This window comes from Canis lupus, chromosome 38, assembly GCF_003254725.2.
Source record: "Canis lupus dingo isolate Sandy chromosome 38, ASM325472v2, whole genome shotgun sequence".
NCBI lineage: Eukaryota > Metazoa > Chordata > Mammalia > Carnivora > Canidae > Canis > Canis lupus.
In genome coordinates, this window is record NC_064280.1 from 10,249,183 (window position 1) to 10,266,198 (window position 17,016).

At 34.9% G+C, this 17,016-nt stretch overlaps 1 pseudogene; it reads right to left on the minus strand.

Annotated features, from left to right (window-relative positions):
• Positions 1–204: 204 nt before the first annotated feature.
• LOC112642846 (splicing factor 3A subunit 1-like) overlaps positions 205–17,016 on the minus strand; it is a 94,642-nt pseudogene continuing 77,830 nt past the window's right edge.

A 17,016-nucleotide genomic window follows, 5' to 3' on the forward strand; every position in this document is an offset into this window, starting at 1 on the left:
GATGCTTGGGTAATTCAGTGATTGAGTGCCTGCCTTTGGCTCACGGTGTGATGCTAGGGTTATGGGATGGAGTCCCGCATCGGGCTCACCACAGGAAGCCTGCGTCTATTTTGCCTGTGTCTCTGTCTCTCTCTTTCTGTCTCTCATGAACAAATAAATAAAATCTTAAAAAAAAAAAAAAAGAAATTATTGGGGTAAATCCTTCTATGCAATGAGTTGGCTTGGAGTCAAGGGCAGAGGTAGAAGCATGGGTGTCTCTGAGAATTGGGCACTTTTTGCCCTTCTTCATCATTTGAATCTTGATCCATATCTTCCATATCTTGCACTCAGGGGTCCTGATCTAGCTTGGGAGGGAGACTACTTGGCCTTGTACTGTTTCTCAACTGCCTCATCAGGTTGACTCCATTTCAACCTCCTTACTCTCCTCAAACTTCTTCTAGCACTCCTGAATGAGGATTTGGGCCCCCAGCTCCTCCAGGGTGGTGAGGGAGAAAAGTTCAAGTCTACGGTTTCAACTACCACAAAATCAGGGTGATTGATATGATGACCTGCAAATGGACACCTGGTCCTTCTCTTCCTCTTCCTTCTTTTCTTCTCTTGGAACTTGACCCACTTGAGTGAGTAAGAAACCTGGTCCAAACCTCTCTCCTTTTTTTTTTTTTTTCTTTTTTTTTTTTTTTTTGAGCTTTGCAAACAAGCCTTTGAGAGGGAATTAAGACTTGGTATAGTATTCCACCAGCTTGGTGAAATAGTTGAAAAGTTGTGCTGCAAGCAGAGGAAGTCAAACTGGTAGCTGTGCTGCTTTTTGTAGATCAGCTGTGTCAGAAAGCAGTGTCCATTCCTGGCAACCGACTTCAGTCATCAGCTTCATCACATGTGGGTCAAAGACTGAGATGGAAGTTGATGCTGTGAATGAGGGGCATGCTTTGGTGAAGTCAAACTCAAGAGAAGACTCCTTGGTCATGATGGTCTCCTGGATCACCTAGGCTTAGGCCTTCTGAGGCAGTTCCTACTGGGTGGCTGCTGCTGCTGCTGCTGTTGCTGCTGCTGCCACTGCATGACCTTGGGGATGGTGGCTGTGGGCTTCAGAACCTTTTCCTCCTTGAATTCACTGACCTAGTGATAATGGTAGGCATGGTAATAAGGGTCATTGGGGTTCAGGAAGTTGAAGTGAGAGTTGTTGATCTCATTCTGTTGTATCCTAGCTTCAAATTTAGGTCTGATTCTGTTCATAAGTTTGTCAGTTGCTGTCCATGATATTCCTGACCTTTGGAGAAGGGTAAATGATCCCCACCACTGGTTTGGAAGGGGTGGAATGCTCCTTTGAAGATGCTTCCTCTGTTTGCAGTCTCGGCTCTGTGGCTGTGGCAATGGTGGGAACACTCTCTTACATGGGTCTGGCCTATATGACTGCAACACTCAGAGCTGCCCAAGAGTCCATGAGCGGTGCTGCATGCATCAAGACAGGCTCCCTGCACCAACAGAGGATGTTGTGTATGTGTTTAAGTGTGTGTCTGTATGTGTTTCCTTTTAAGAGTTTGTGCCATTGGTTTTAAGCTATTTGATCCCACTGTGGCTTAATGTAGTTTTCTTCATGTTTCCTATTCTTTTTGTGTTTTTTACTTATTTGTAAGTTTATTTCATCAGATTTGCAAATTATTTTGCCATTTTTGTTTCAAGTATCTTCTTTAACCCCATTTCTTTCTTTTCTTAAAGGAACTCCAAATTTATCCATATGAGAGTGTTTGAAGTTGTGACTCAATTCATTGACGCTGTATTAATTAATTAATTAATTAATCATTTTATTTATTTATTTTCAGGTTCCATTTTAGTTTCTATTTTTACATTTTAAAATAATTTTCTCCTATAACATAGACTCTGTAGTTAATCTCATATAATGTACCTTTTACTTTAGTATGTATCCCCTAAAGATAAGGTTTATTTCCTATATAAATTAAAATAATCATTTTGAAAAAAAGAATTAACAATAGCTTGATGAAATTATCTAGTAGCCAGTCCACAATAAAATTTCAGAATGTCTCCTAAAGTCATCTTTATCCTGACAAGAATTCAAATTAAGTTATGTTTTACAATTAATTGTTATCTTTTTTGTATTTTTCATCTTAAATATTGCAGGCTGTGTTATTTTTTGAGGGGATATTTATTTTTTAATTTATCTTTACTTAAGTTTTTATTTTAATTCCATTATAGTTAACATGCAGCGTTATATTAGTTTCATGTGTACAATATAGTGATTCAGAATTCTATACATTACTCAGTCTTCATTAAGATAAGGGTATTCTTAATTCCCTTCACCTATTTCATTCATCCACCACATTCTGGTATGGTAGATACTGTATTTTTTTCTATAGAATTTTGATGTGGGACTTCTTTGTTGCTCCTTATTCCTTTTAACATGCTCAATAGTTCCTGTTTCTTGATATGAAATAGATACTTTAATAATAATTGAAATGCATTTTCATAATCATTGTAATAGTCTTGTTTACTAATCCTATCATTTAGGTCATTTCTAGGCCAGATTTGATTGATTTGCTATTCACCTCATTATGGGTCATATCTTTTTGGGGGGTGTCAGTGGTAGGTCATATCTTTATCATAATAATTACCCCAAATTCCTATTCCATGGAAAGGCCATAGGTGTAACACAATTTCAAAGATCAGAGACTTAATAACACTTAAAATGTTCCAAATTATTTTTATGCAGCATGTGTAATATTGAAATTTAATGGTTATTAATTAATAACCATTAATGAATTAATTAATAACCTTAATGAAACCTAAGTTTTGATTCTCCTAACTTTTCATGTAGGAATCTCCTTGGGTATTCCATGTAAATTGAGTTGAACATGGTCCAAAGGAATTATGAAATCTTGCAGACAAAAATTTTGCTTTCTCTTAAACATTATAGTTGCAGAAAATAAACACACACATACACACACAATCCTTGAATAGAAAATTATAACCTAAACTCACTTAAATAGCCATATATCCAAGATACATATTAGCAAACAGAATACAAAACATAAATATTATGCATATTTACCATGTGTTATTTATTCCAGAAATACAAAGATGATTCAGTATTAGGAAATCCATGAATATAACTGCCATAATGATAAGGTCAAGAGAGAAAAATCTCATGATTAACCACATTAATGTTGAAAGGAATTCAAAGTTAAAACTATCTTTGTCTAAAATCAATCAACTAAGGAGAAAAAGGAAACCTCTTACTTTGTGGATGCGAATGCAAACTGGTATAGTCACTGTGGAAAAGAGTATGGAGCTTCCTCAAAAAATTAAAAATAGAATTACCCTACAATCCAGTATTTGCAGTACTATGTATTTACTCTCCAAATATAAAAATACTAATTCATAGAGATACATGCACTCTTATGTTTACAACAGCATTATGTATAGTAGCTAAGATATAGAAGCAGCCCAAGTCCATTGACAGATGAATGGGTAAAGAAGAGGTGGTATATATAATGGAATATTATTCAGGCAAAAAAATGAAATTTTGACATTTGCAGCAATGTAGATGGAGCTAGAGACTGTTAATTGGCTGAGTGAAACAAGTCAAAGAAAGACAAATACCATATGCTTTCACTCAAATGCAGCATTCAAGAAACAAAACAAATGGGCAAAGAAAAAAAAAAAGGTGAAAGAGAAACCAAGAAATAGACTCAACTCTAGAGAACAAGCTGATGGTTATCAGAGGGAAGTAGGTAGGGAATGAAATAGGTGATGGGAGTTAAGAGTACATAAATCATTATAAAAAAATTTTAAAAATCAAATTAAATCAATAAATTAGAAATTAAAGTTTGAGTAAAAACTTTAAAATACACATACTTAAGTACAAAAACCATCATTCTATTTAAAAGGGAAACTAGAGATAATACTAGAGATAGTATTACTAAGTCAAAGCTGTTTATTGTACTCACCATCAGTGATTTAGAGATATTAGCTAATATAATTAAGGAGGAGAAAGGAATCAGATGATATATATTAGAAAGGGAAGAGTGAAATTATCTCTGGTTTTATGGATTGTAGAGATTAGGTGGAAGTCTATGACATGCTCAAGCACATCTTTATGAGATTAGGAATGAGAAAATTTTAGATAAAGGGAAGGGTGGGACTAGAAAAAAATGAAGTAAGAAATGAATAGAAAGCAGGGTTAGGGAGACCATTTGCAAACTGAAGTATTGGGGGATGGTAAGAGAGATACCCTTTGAACCTAATTAGTAATGTTTTTTTTTTTTCATCTAAATTCACTAGACTTTCTTAATGATATCTATAAAACCAGTCAGCAGTGCTACCTTAAATCAAGTTGTAATAAAATTCATTGAGAAAGGAAAATATTGATTTTCACATATACAACCTTCCCTTTTTAAGAAGAGGGTTCATATTTGAGAGCAAATGGAAGTGTATCTGGAATCAGAATGTGTAAATCTCCTATCAAAAGATATCTGAAAAATATCATTGAAGAATCTTTAGTTTGGGAAGACTATGAACTTCAGTAGGTTGAGAAGATTTTTTTTTCTTTCATTTTAGCACATCTTGAACATTTAATGACGGTAATAAACTGAGTCTTTAGTCTTGCCATGCAAAACATTTCTTTGATTCGAAGAGTATTTGAGAAAGCTTCTTGTATTTTAGGGGAAAAATTAATGCTACAGTTAATGAAACCTAAGTTTTGATTCTCCTAACTTTTCATGTAGGAATCTCCTTGGGTATTCCATGTAAATTGAGTTGAACATAGTCCAAAGGAATTATGAAATCTTGTAGACAAAAACTTTGCTTTCTCTTAAATATTATAGTTGCAGAAAATAAACACACACATACACATACACACATAACAGTAGGATGTATTATTCTTTCATAAAGCAAATATTATGATTGCCTTGGGACACAAATTGTGAAAACTTCACTCATATTTAAAATTTTTGACAACATCCATATTTTAAAAATTCTAATCTTGGAATTTGGGGAGTAAAAGGTTCATCTTTCATTCATTTTTATTGCTTTAAGATTCAATTTTAGAGGGATCCCTGGGTGGTGCAGCGGTTTGGCGCCTGCCTTTGGCCCAGGGCGCGATCCTGGAGACCCGGGATCGAATCCCACTTCGGGCTCCCGGTGCATGGAGCCTGCTTCTCCCTCTGCCTGTGTCTCTGCCTCTCTCTCTCTTTCTCTCTCTGTGACTATCATAAATAAATAAAAAATAAAAATTAAAAAAAAGATTCAATTTTAGAGATTGAATTAAATATTACAAGACATGCTTTACCTTATTTAGGGAAATACATTTATTTAGATAAAACAGTTAAGATTATTGTTTAATTCTTGATATATTTGTATTTGAAACTTACTTCCTGAGCACAATGTATTATTCTTATCTCTGTTTCTACTCTTCCAAGGTGAGAAAAGTCATATGAGTATTATGAAGGAAAATGAATAACTGCTCTATGGTTTGCCATACAAATTTGAAGATCAAACAATAGTAAACAGACTTCTAAAGAATCTTGGTGCATGTCATTTAAAAAATATTTATGATTGCCTATCAACCAAAACATGACATTATAAAAATATAAAGAACATTCATGCATCAATCCTTCAATTACATGAAATTGTATCAATTATTTCAGATCTTTTTCACTGAGAACCAAACATTATGGAAAAACTAAGTCCCCAATATTCTATCAACATATTTTCTAAATCTCTTCTCAGGGGAAACAATTCTAAATTTGGTGTTTATGATTCCCATAATGATATGTCCTCTTAAATCACATTTAATATTGCTTTTCACATTCTTGAAATATATGTTAATTTAGAAAACCACTGCATCACTGATGCACATGGCTGACCTAGAGATTACTGAATAAGTTCATAATTGAGAAAAAATTTTTTCCTCAAATATCATGTTCTTGTGTTTATATTTTTAACTTGCATATATCTTCAATGTAGCATGTAACTTATTAAACTCTCCATTTCCATTACTACTTAATTGATTGATTGATTGATTGATGATTCATGAGAGACACAGAAGCAGAGAGGGAGGCTGGGACACAGGCAGAGGGAGAATTCTGCAGGCTCCACGCAGGGAGCCCCATATGGGACTCCATCCCAGGACTCCAGGATCAAGCCCTGGGCGGAAGGCAGGCGCTCAACCGCTGAGCCACCCAGGTGGCCCAACTATTTGATGGATTTATACTATCTTATTCTATTCAACATATAAATCACAGTATGTTCAAATATTGAGGAATGAAATTTTACCCTTTCTTCAAGGTTGCCTGTAAAGTGTATAAATGTGTGCAACCTTTCTTTATTGGCATCACTCAAGTACTCATTTTCAAAAGTTAAAAGAAAATCTCAAATTCCATCCATAGAACACAAAATGTCACTGATAAGATAAATTCTTACATAATTAGCAGCCAAGAGCAATGAAAGAGAATGCATATAACTCAGTCTTTTATATATTTTTTAATATTGTCTATCTTTGTTTCTGTGAACTATAGTTTAATCACAGGGCTTACTAGTGTTAAATATTCGTTATTTTAAGTTTTTGAATGAATTATGTGTAATTATTAAGGTAAATGCAACCAAATTAACATCTGACTCATATATTTGAAGAAGAAAAACACTTTAATTCCAATTATTTCTCTATGAATGTAGTTTCACTCTATTATGAACAAAAAAAAAAATGCAGCTTGTGCTTGGGTTTTACTGCCTTGAGAGTTACATAGCTTTGATCAGTGGATCAATTTGAAAATAATGCAATTCATATTTTTTTAGATCTCTGATTATTTTGAGTTAGCACAAATGTTGATATACGATCAAATAACGTACTAAATATGTAAACACACCTATATATTTTGAACAGGTTTCAAACAAGAACAGCTTTACATCTAGAAGTTTCTTTATTAATTTCCACATCCTTTTTCATTTCTCCAGCACTGACTCATGTTTTAATCTTCACTGTGATAGTATATCATGAGAGTAATGGTGAAAGTTTCCTAGTGCCAGACATCTAGTCAGTGTCTCCAAGAACAGTTGTTCGGAAAAGTGCCAGTTTGTAATGGAGTTAATAATATAAGACAATAAAGTGGGCTTTTCACAAAACTAAATGACTTCAATTAAGCAGAGGAACATTTTTTATATGTACTGAGAATATGACCTTTGCATTTTTATTATGCTGTTTTTTAAAGAAATTGTAGTAAATATTAATGGTAATAGATATAAACAATATTTTTTATTTGAGAAATTTGCATGACAATTTATTGCATTTTTTTTTACAATAAAGTATTTTGGTTAAAAAATGAAATATAAATGCAACCAAACAGTAACAGAAAAAAATAATGTTTTAACTGACAAAAGCAGCCTACCACACTGACTGGATGGTTTGGATATGTCAATATAGGCTTATCAATTTTAACAAATGTACCATCCTGGTGGGGAGAAATGTTGATAATACATGAGGGTGGCTATGCATGTGTGTGAGCAGGAGGTCATGGGAGAATTGTGCCTCTCAATTTTGCTGTGAACTTGAAACTGCTCTTTAAAAAGTAGCCTTGGGGTGCCTGGGTGATTCAGTTGCTTAAGTGTCTGCCTTTGGCTCAGGTATTGATCTTGGGGTCCTGGGATCGAGCCCCACATTGGGTCCCTTCTCAGTGGGAAGCCTGCTTTTCCCTCTCCCTCTGCCCCTTCTCCTCCCTCTCCCCCTTGCTTGTGCTCTCTCTCTCTCAAAATAAATAAATAAAGGTTTAAAAAAATAGCCTTAAAAACAAATTTAAAAATTACTGATCAACATAGTCTTAATAGTTTCCTAAGCTTAACTTTAGGCAAATTTCTTCCTGCCTTTAGACCTATGATCACCTTCAAAGAATCCAACCAGCCCAACCAAAGAAGTCCCTCCTTTCTTTTCTTGGAGCAGTTGCTTTAGAAAACTTGTAACTGCGAATTTCCTCTCTGCCTCTTGAGATGTAAATCTTTTTTTTTTTTTTTTTTTTTCCCAAAAAATTTCTTAGCAGTTTTACAGCCCAGGACTACCTTTCTCCAGGACCTGGAAACCATCCCTTTGAAATGTCACCATCAAGGATGCTAGTTAGCTTTTCTCTCTCCTAGTTTCTGTGGAGAATAGGAGCCCGACCTCAGTAAGCATCTTGTCCAGAGTTGTAAAACTACCTCCTCTCATGAAAAGAGAAGAAAGTTTATGTTTCCTATGGGTAAGTCCAATAAGCCAACACAGATGGCCACTTTTTTTTTAATTTTTATTAATTTATGATAGTCACAGAGAGAGAGAGAGAGGCAGAGACATAGGCAGAGGGAGAAGCAGGCTCCATGTACTGGGAGCCCGACATGGGATTCGATCCCGGGTCTCCAGGATCACGCCCTGGGCCAAAGGCAGGCGCCAAACCGCTGCACCACCCAGGGATCCCTACCACCCACCTTTTGAAAAAGGAGTTAAGACTGTGTTATATTCTCTCTTCACTGTTGCAAGAGCGTCCAATAAAACTTTCTTTACCCATTTACTGTGTCTAGGGTAATTTTTGCTTTAACAAAATTTAGTGTCATTTGTGTTTTATGAAATGATAGTTTCAAGAACTGTAGGGTAGAAAATATAAGTGAATAATACTGATTAGAAATAAACTATATTAGTGTAGTCATTTCTTTTACTTTCTTCAAAATGTCCTTAAGCATGGATCTATACAAGTTTTAATTCTAAAACTAAATATAATAGCTTAAAAGGGTTGGACTAACAAAAATTCTTCTTTACTTCACTGTGATTGAAGTACAGCAATTGTGTTCATTTCAATACTTCTGATTTAATGTGTAATCATCGGAATTTGCCCTGCATATAAAGGAAATACCTCAGACGAAAAATCAATAATAGCAGTTTTGAAAATAATTTTCTATTGATGAGATTCTGCTTCCAGAATAAGACTTAGCCCACAATTTGAAACTTTATAGTAACATGAAAACAGTTCACAATTACTGTAATTTAGAATTTAACTCACATTCAAATTGAAATGGGTGGGAAAATAAAACCCTGTATGAAACTGTTTTCACTGTATGTGTTTTGAAGAATCTTTTAAAATGTAAAATCAACATTGCTATTCTAGTCACAGCAAAGCACTTTCCCAAATGTCATATTAAGCTCATTACTGGGAGAATGACAAGGCTTTCTAATGTGATTGTTATTTTCTCATAATAAAGGCAAAAATTGCCAGTGCTTCTGAACTTAAAATAAGATGTGATTGGAGTTGGATGAATTAGTTCTGATGAATATGTATATCAAATGGTTATATTTAAAAAGATATATCTGTATGCTTTGTTTCCATTCAAACCTACTAAACTTTTACTTAGAATATCCTCATTATCAACTTTCTTGATATCAAAGTTGCTTCAGAGTTACATTTCTAAGAAAAGGTTGATACAATATTTGTTACAAATTAAACATGCTTTGGCTGTCTTTTTCAAGTCTTTGTTGTCTATTTTTATAATATTCATACTCTTCATCACTCTGTTTTATATTCATTGGTTTGCTTTTAGCATACTATAATGTGTTTTTCTCTTTGCTTTAATAAAATGGTTGTTAGGAAAAGAAAATTGATGGGGGTTTCTTGAAAAATTTTAGCTATATAAAACACAATTTCAATTATTTATTTGTTTATTTATTTATTTATTTATTTATTTATTTATTTATTTATTTCAGAGAGAGAGAGAGAGCATAGAGGGAGAGTGGGAGGGAGAAGCAGACTCCCTGATGAGCAGAGAGCCCATGATGGGATCCCCTGAGATCATGACCCGAGCCAAAGGCAGACCTTAACCAATTGAGCCACCCAGCTGCCCCCAGAATTCCAGTTTTTAAAGTAAATTATAACAGACTATTTATTACAGACATTCATTATTATCTCTCAGAGAAATCCACAACTTTTAGGCTTATGATATACAAATTTCTTATCTTAAGAGATTTTGTTATTGATACGTGTGAATAGTTTTAGGCATATGATATGTTATTGATAGGTGTGAATAGACAAATGATATAACCAAACTCAAGTAGGGAGAATATTTGAAAAAAATAGAACTATTTTAGTCTAGATTAGATTTTCCAAGATATATCTTTGCATGCAATTTTAATTTCTTAATGATTATCAAATGGACACTTAACATTTTCTCTTCCTTATACTCCACTTCATTTTGAAATTATTCTATTTTTTCTTTTTTCTCCATTTCACTGAAAATGACCTTGCTTAAGTTGTTAAATTGAAATGGCATTTTTCATTTTCCTTGGCTTCTTCAGAACATTCCAAACATTTGACCAACCTCTGCCTCTACAAATGCTCTCTGAATTCAATTCCTCACAATATAGACCACAGTTATTTCTCATACTTTACCAGTTTATCCTAAATTATATCCTTCACCAAGCCAAAATCTTCTACCAGAAATGAATGCCGAAATTCCTTATGGTTTGGTCTTAGGGCATTTTTTATTTTCTACTCATACTCTTCTCTTTCCCCCTAGTTCAGTTGATCCCAAGCATAGCTGACATCAGAATCACCTTGGAAAAATTTCAAATCTGCATATTTTTGAGACACTTCCTCACAAATTTACTAGTACGATGACAATGTGGACTGTTTCCATAGCTCTTGGGGCGGATGACAAAGGCAGAGTCTTGCTAAAGCAATACAATATCCTGGCTCTGGCTTTTAGACTTTCAGAAATGATTGAGGAAGGAAATCATGCCCAGAATTCTACCTGGCTCATGATAAACACTTTGAACTTCAAAGTGAACTTTACCATGTCTTGGTGTCATAATGTGATCGTTAAAAAATTACAGTTTTCTTCACTGAAATGATATTCTATTGAATCTGAGCATTGTACACCCACATGCACATGTTCATTATTGCTATAGAAAAACTTCAATAATATTATTCTTTGTTGTATGTATGCTGAGTGAAAGATCATGTTTACATTTGTGCATTGAGCAAAACATCTTCCTTAATAAGGATTATTCATAGATTTTTCTAAGATGTGTACTATTTATCTTTTCAGATATTTCTATCTCTGTGTGAGTGCATCTTGATAATACTAGTACACATTTGTGATAAAGTTATTAGGAGGGGTTTCTTCATCCCACCCTGGACCAGGGGCTGGCATATAACGAACAAGTGACATATCTGTGTTAGAAAAATCACTTTGGGCAGCCCTGGTGGTGCAGCGGTTTAGCACCGCCTGCAGGCTAGGACATGATCCTGGAGACCTGGGATCGAGTCCCACGTTGGGCTCCCTGCGTGGAGCCTGCTTCTCCCTCTGCCTGTGTCTCTGCCTCTCTGCCTGCCTGTCTGCCTTTCTCTCTTTCTCTCTCTCAATAAACAAACAAATTAATTAATTTAAAAAAAAAGAAAAATCACCTTGATGAAGATATTCATATTGTTAACAATAGAAGACAATGACGGAAAAGAAATCTACTTTTACTTAGGGAGTGCAAACTCAATTCACACATATAAAATACTCCTGTAGTCAGAACATTCTCTTTATCACACTACCAGCTGTGGTATGGGATCCTTATTCACTTGATCAATGTGAGCTAAATATCACTCTTTGGTCTTTGTCATCTTATCATCTTATTAATCAGAGAGAAAACTTCATCTTATATATCTTTTTTCAGCATTCCTATTTTTCAGATAATGACACTTGAAATATTTTTTCAATTACTGTGGCCATTACCACATCAGTCAATTTCTCAAAATTTGATAAAGTCTATTATGGGACCTCTAGGGATGACATAATTAGGTGGTGGGTGGGTATGCCACTTATAATGACTCTACACCACTATTAATATTTCCTTGATATTTGGATTTTTAATGGATGATATTATAAGGAATTTCTAGTTACTCACTTTTTAAATAATGTCCATCATCAGGTCCCAGTGCCTGAAGCTAACACACTGGGCTAAAACTAATTGGGATGCAATTCACATCAATAAATGCAGTCTGATAGAAAATTATGTTGTTTCTTCCTTTCTTGATAATTGTACAAATGAGTTTATGCATTCACTTAGGTAAGCCCAGCTTCTGGTTTTTAATACTAGAGATATTTACAATTCAAGCTAGAGACATAAGGGTCAAAGAGAAAGTAAAAGCATGGATACTGCAAAAAGTTACCGTGCTTAAAGAGAAAATTGGCAGTGAAGCTCTATCAAGATAGTAAAGACATGAGGGGTCAAATTTACAGAGACAGAGAACTGTAGGGGTCTAATATCCACATTCTGTGATGTTCTCCCCCAGTGCATTTGCTAATCCCTCAGCTTTGCCATCAAGAGACCTTGAGGCAAGTAGAAGGGACAGCTAAGGGGCTAGTCACTAAGTAGAGCTTTTGCACTGATTGAGGAACATGAAACTTTAAAAATATCCACAGAGGACTGTTCTTCTCAAAAAACCTAGATTTCAGGTAAAACCCCAGAAAGGCTATACATTAAAATTAAAATCAAATTAGTTCTGTCCTCTTCAAAAGTAAATTCTCACAAGAATCAATGCAATTATCCTTTTTAAAATTTTTAACTTTTTAAAAGATTTTATTTATTTATTCATGAGAAACACACAGAGAGAGGCAGAGACACAGGCAGAGGGAGAAGCAGGCTCCATGCAAGGAGCCCGATGTGGGTCTTGATCCCAGGATTCTGGGAGCTTAACCACTGAGCTACCTAGGCGTCCCAGCAATTATTCTTTAGATATAAGAAATCTGATCCTATTACAATTATCTGTAGAATAATGTTAATTCCTCTTTGCAGAAAGATACCATCAAGAAGTTCTATTTTAGGGATCCCTGGGTGGCGCAGTGGTTTGGCGCCTGCCTTTGGCCCAGGGCGCGATCCTGGAGACCCGGGATCGAATCCCACGTCGGGCTCCCGGTGCATGGAGCCTGCTTCTCCCTCTGCCTGTGTCTCTGCCTCTCTCTCTCTCTCTGTGACTATCAAAGAAGTTCTATTTTTTATATGTAATTCCAATCATTCAATTAAAAAAATCCGTCTGATAAACAGAACCAGATGACAAAAACTCAAGATGTTGTCAATAACTGAATGTCCGATAAACACTGAAAACCATTTCTTACAATTGTAATATACATTAGGCTTTATTCTTTTCAAAGAGATTTCCTTCGATTTTCCTTCATCCACACAACAGTGCTGTGAGGTAGGTGGGCCAGACAACAGATTAGAACCAGAAGTGATCAATGTATGGTAGTTGTCAAATGTGATCTCTGAAATAATTTGTGATTGTATCTTAAGAAGGAGAAAAACTACTCCCTAAAATCTGGAGTCCACATTATTCAAAAGAAATTTTAGAAAATAAAAAGAATTTTCGAAAGGAAAAATCATAAGATTTAAGAAATAAACAGATTAGGGTGCCTGGTGGCTCAGTAGGTTAAGTATCTGACTCTTGATTTCAGCTCAGGTCATGATTCAGGGTCATGGGATTGAGCCCAGCTTCAGACTCTGTGCTCAGGATGGGAGTTTCCTTGTCTCTCTCCATCTGCTCCTCCCCTTCATTGTGCACTATCTCTCTCTTAAATAAATAAATAAATAAATAGATAAATAAATAAATAAATAAATCTTAGCGAAATTAGGAAAAAAAGAAATAAATAGATTAATACTATTCAAGACACAGCAGTAGATAGTAATAAAGCCTCAGAAAAAGGGTCAAAAATATCTAGACTAATCATAAAGAGACAAAGAATGTATGAAATGTGTAAAAGAGAGGAGTTATCCAACAAACTGTTAAAAAAAAAAAAAGAGAAAAGCTTAGCATCTGTCCATGTAAGTGGAGTCCCAAAATGAGAGAAGAGACTATGACAGAGGTGCTGTTTTAAGAAAAAAAATGAATAAATACATTTTGGAAATATGATGTACATGCAGACTTAGTCCATATTAAAAACTGCAAATAGATTTTTAAAAAAAGAAAAATTAGACATATCAGAGGAAAAAACAAAACAAAACCATAAAACCCAGAGGAAAAGTTAAAAGCAAGAGGAGAAAATATATCATCATCAAAAGAGCAAAGAGAAAACTACAATCAAATTGTCAGTAGAAGTATGGAAAATCAGATAATGACGGCCATCAAATGCTGAACACTAGAATCCTATTCTCAATAAAACTACTTTCAAAAATGAAATTGAAATAAATAATATTCAGACTAAATTTTATTTTAACACCAACTGGCCATTATAAAAACAACTGAAGAACGACTTCTTGATACTGAAGTTTTGTTAAAAATATTTATTTACTTATTTATGATAGACACAGAGAGAGAGAGGCAGAGACACAGGAGGAGGGAGAAGCAGGCTCCATGCAGGGAGCCCGATGCGGAACTCAATCCCGGGGCTCCAGGATCATGCCCTGGGCCAAAGGAAGGCGTTAAACCACTGAGCCACCCAGGGATCCCTGCAGAATGGTTTTGAATGGAGAACAGCAAATGAAGGAAGGAATGCAGAATATACAAAGTGCTAACTATGTGTGTGAATCTAAATAAGTACTAATTTACTAAATAAATACTACAATTATTTGGTTTTTGAGGTTTAATATGCTTATTATGGAAAAATGGCAACTTTCATTCAACTATTTAAATTTTGGACCTTAGAAATACAATTATAATTCCCATTTTAATAACTTTCTCGGGATCCCTGGGTGGCGCAGCGGTTTGGCGCCTGCCTTTGGCCTAGGGTGCGATCCTGGAGACCCGGGATCGAATCCCACATCGGGCTCCCGGTGCATGGAGCCTGCTTCTCCCTCTGCCTGTGTCTCTGCCTCTCTCTCTCTCTTTCTCTCTCTCTCTGTGACTATCATAAATAAAAAAAAAAAATAACTTTCTCTGCTAATTATAATATCTCATTTTTCATTCAGTTTTGATGAAATGATTACTTTTATTATTTTGTTTCATATTTTCCTGCTTTTTTGCATACCTCCTTTTTTTTAAACCATTTTATTTAGGTGTGGATGTCAAAAAATATCTGTACGTAATTAGTGTGCACAACTTCATGAGTTTGGAGCTAAGTGTATACAGCTGTGAAACCATCACCCAAATCTGTGCCCTAAACATATGCATCACTTCCAAAAGTTTTCTCTCACCCTCTTTCTTTATTGTTGTTGTTCTTGTTATTATTAATTTGTGGTAAGAACACAAGATTTCTTGTGTTGTTTGACAAACACCCACTTTGTCAACTTTTTATGTATACAATAGAGTATTGTTAACTAAGGGCACTATTCTGTATAACATATCTCTAGGATTTATCTTGCATAACTGAAAGTTAGTACCTGTTGTTTCATAACCCCTTATTTCCTCTTCCCTCAAATCCTGGTAACCACCATTCTGCTATCTGCTTCTGAGTCTATTAAATTCCTCATATAAATTATACCATGTAGTATTTTTACTTGTCTGTCTGGCTTATTTTGCTAATATAATATCCTCCGAGTTCATCTAGGTTATTATAAATGACTTAATTTACTTCTTTTTAAAGGCTAAATAATATTCCATTCTATGTATATATCAGATTTTTAAATCAACTCATCCATTGATGAATATTTAGGTTGATTTCATGTCTGGGCTATTGTGAATAGTGCTGTAATAAATATGGAAGTGTAGACATCTGTTTAAGATGCTGATTTCAATCTCTTTGAATATAAAACTAGAAATGGAATTTCTGGATTGAATGGTAGTACTGTTTTTAATTTTCTTTTTTTTAAGATTTTATTTATTCATGAGAGAGAGAGAGAGAGAGAGAGAGAGACTGAGAGAGGTGGAGACAGGCAGACGGAGAAGCAGGCTCCATGCAGGGAGCCTGATGTGGGACTCGATCCCGGAACTCCGGGATCATGCCCTGGGCCGAAGGCAGGAACTAAACCGCTGAGCCACCCAGGATCTCTGTTTTTAATTTTCTAAAGAACTTTTATACTGTTTTCATAGTGGTTATACCATTTACATTTTTTACCAACAATGTACAAGGATCCCCTTTTCTCCACATCCTAGCCAATCATTTAAATCTATATATATTAGTTATACTATCGGGTGTGAAGTGGCATCTTATTGTGGTTTCATTTTCAGTTCCATGATGATTAGTGATGGTGAGTACTTTTTCATGTACCTCTTGGCCATTTGTTGGTCTTTCTTATAAAAATGTCTATCCAGGACTTCCACCCATTTCTTTTAAATTGGGTTATTTATGTTTTTGCTATTGAGTTATAGAAGTTCTTTATATATTTTGAATATTACCTCTTTATAAAATGTATGATTTGCAAATACTTTCTCTCATCCCACAGGCTGCCTTTTCCTCTTTTAGACTGATTTCTTTGCAGTGCAGAAGCTTTTTACTTTGATATGATCCTGACTGTCCTGCTTGTCCTTTGCTTTTTTTGCCTGTTTTGGTACCATATCCAATAAATCAATGCCAAAAGCAATGTCAGATTCCTCTGCCTTTTCTTCTAGGAATTTTATGGTCTCAAGTTTTATGTTTAAATCTTTAATGCATTTTCAGTTAATTTTTGTGTATGTTGTAAGAAAAGGGGATACTTTCTTTCTTTTGCAAGTGGATATCCAGTTTTCTCAAAATCATTTACTTACCCAGTTGTATATCTTCATATTGCTTTTGAAGATCAGTTTACCATATATCTGTGGGTTTATTTCTGGGCTCTCTATTCTTTTCTATTGGTTTATATGTCTGATTTAATACCAGTATCATATTGGCTTTTTTGTTTTGTTTTGTTTAAAAACGTTATTTATCTGAGATAGATCGAGAATGAGAGAGATTACAGAAGAGGGAGAAGCAGACTCACTGCTGAGGGAGAGCTCAAAGGGCTTGATCCCAGGACTCCAAGATCATGACCTGAACCAAAGGCAGATGCTTAGCTGACTGAGCCACCCAGGCACCCCAGTACCTACTGTTTTACTTTCTGTAGCTTTGTAATGTATTTAGAAACAAGGAAGTATGATAACCTTCTTTTTGATAACTTCA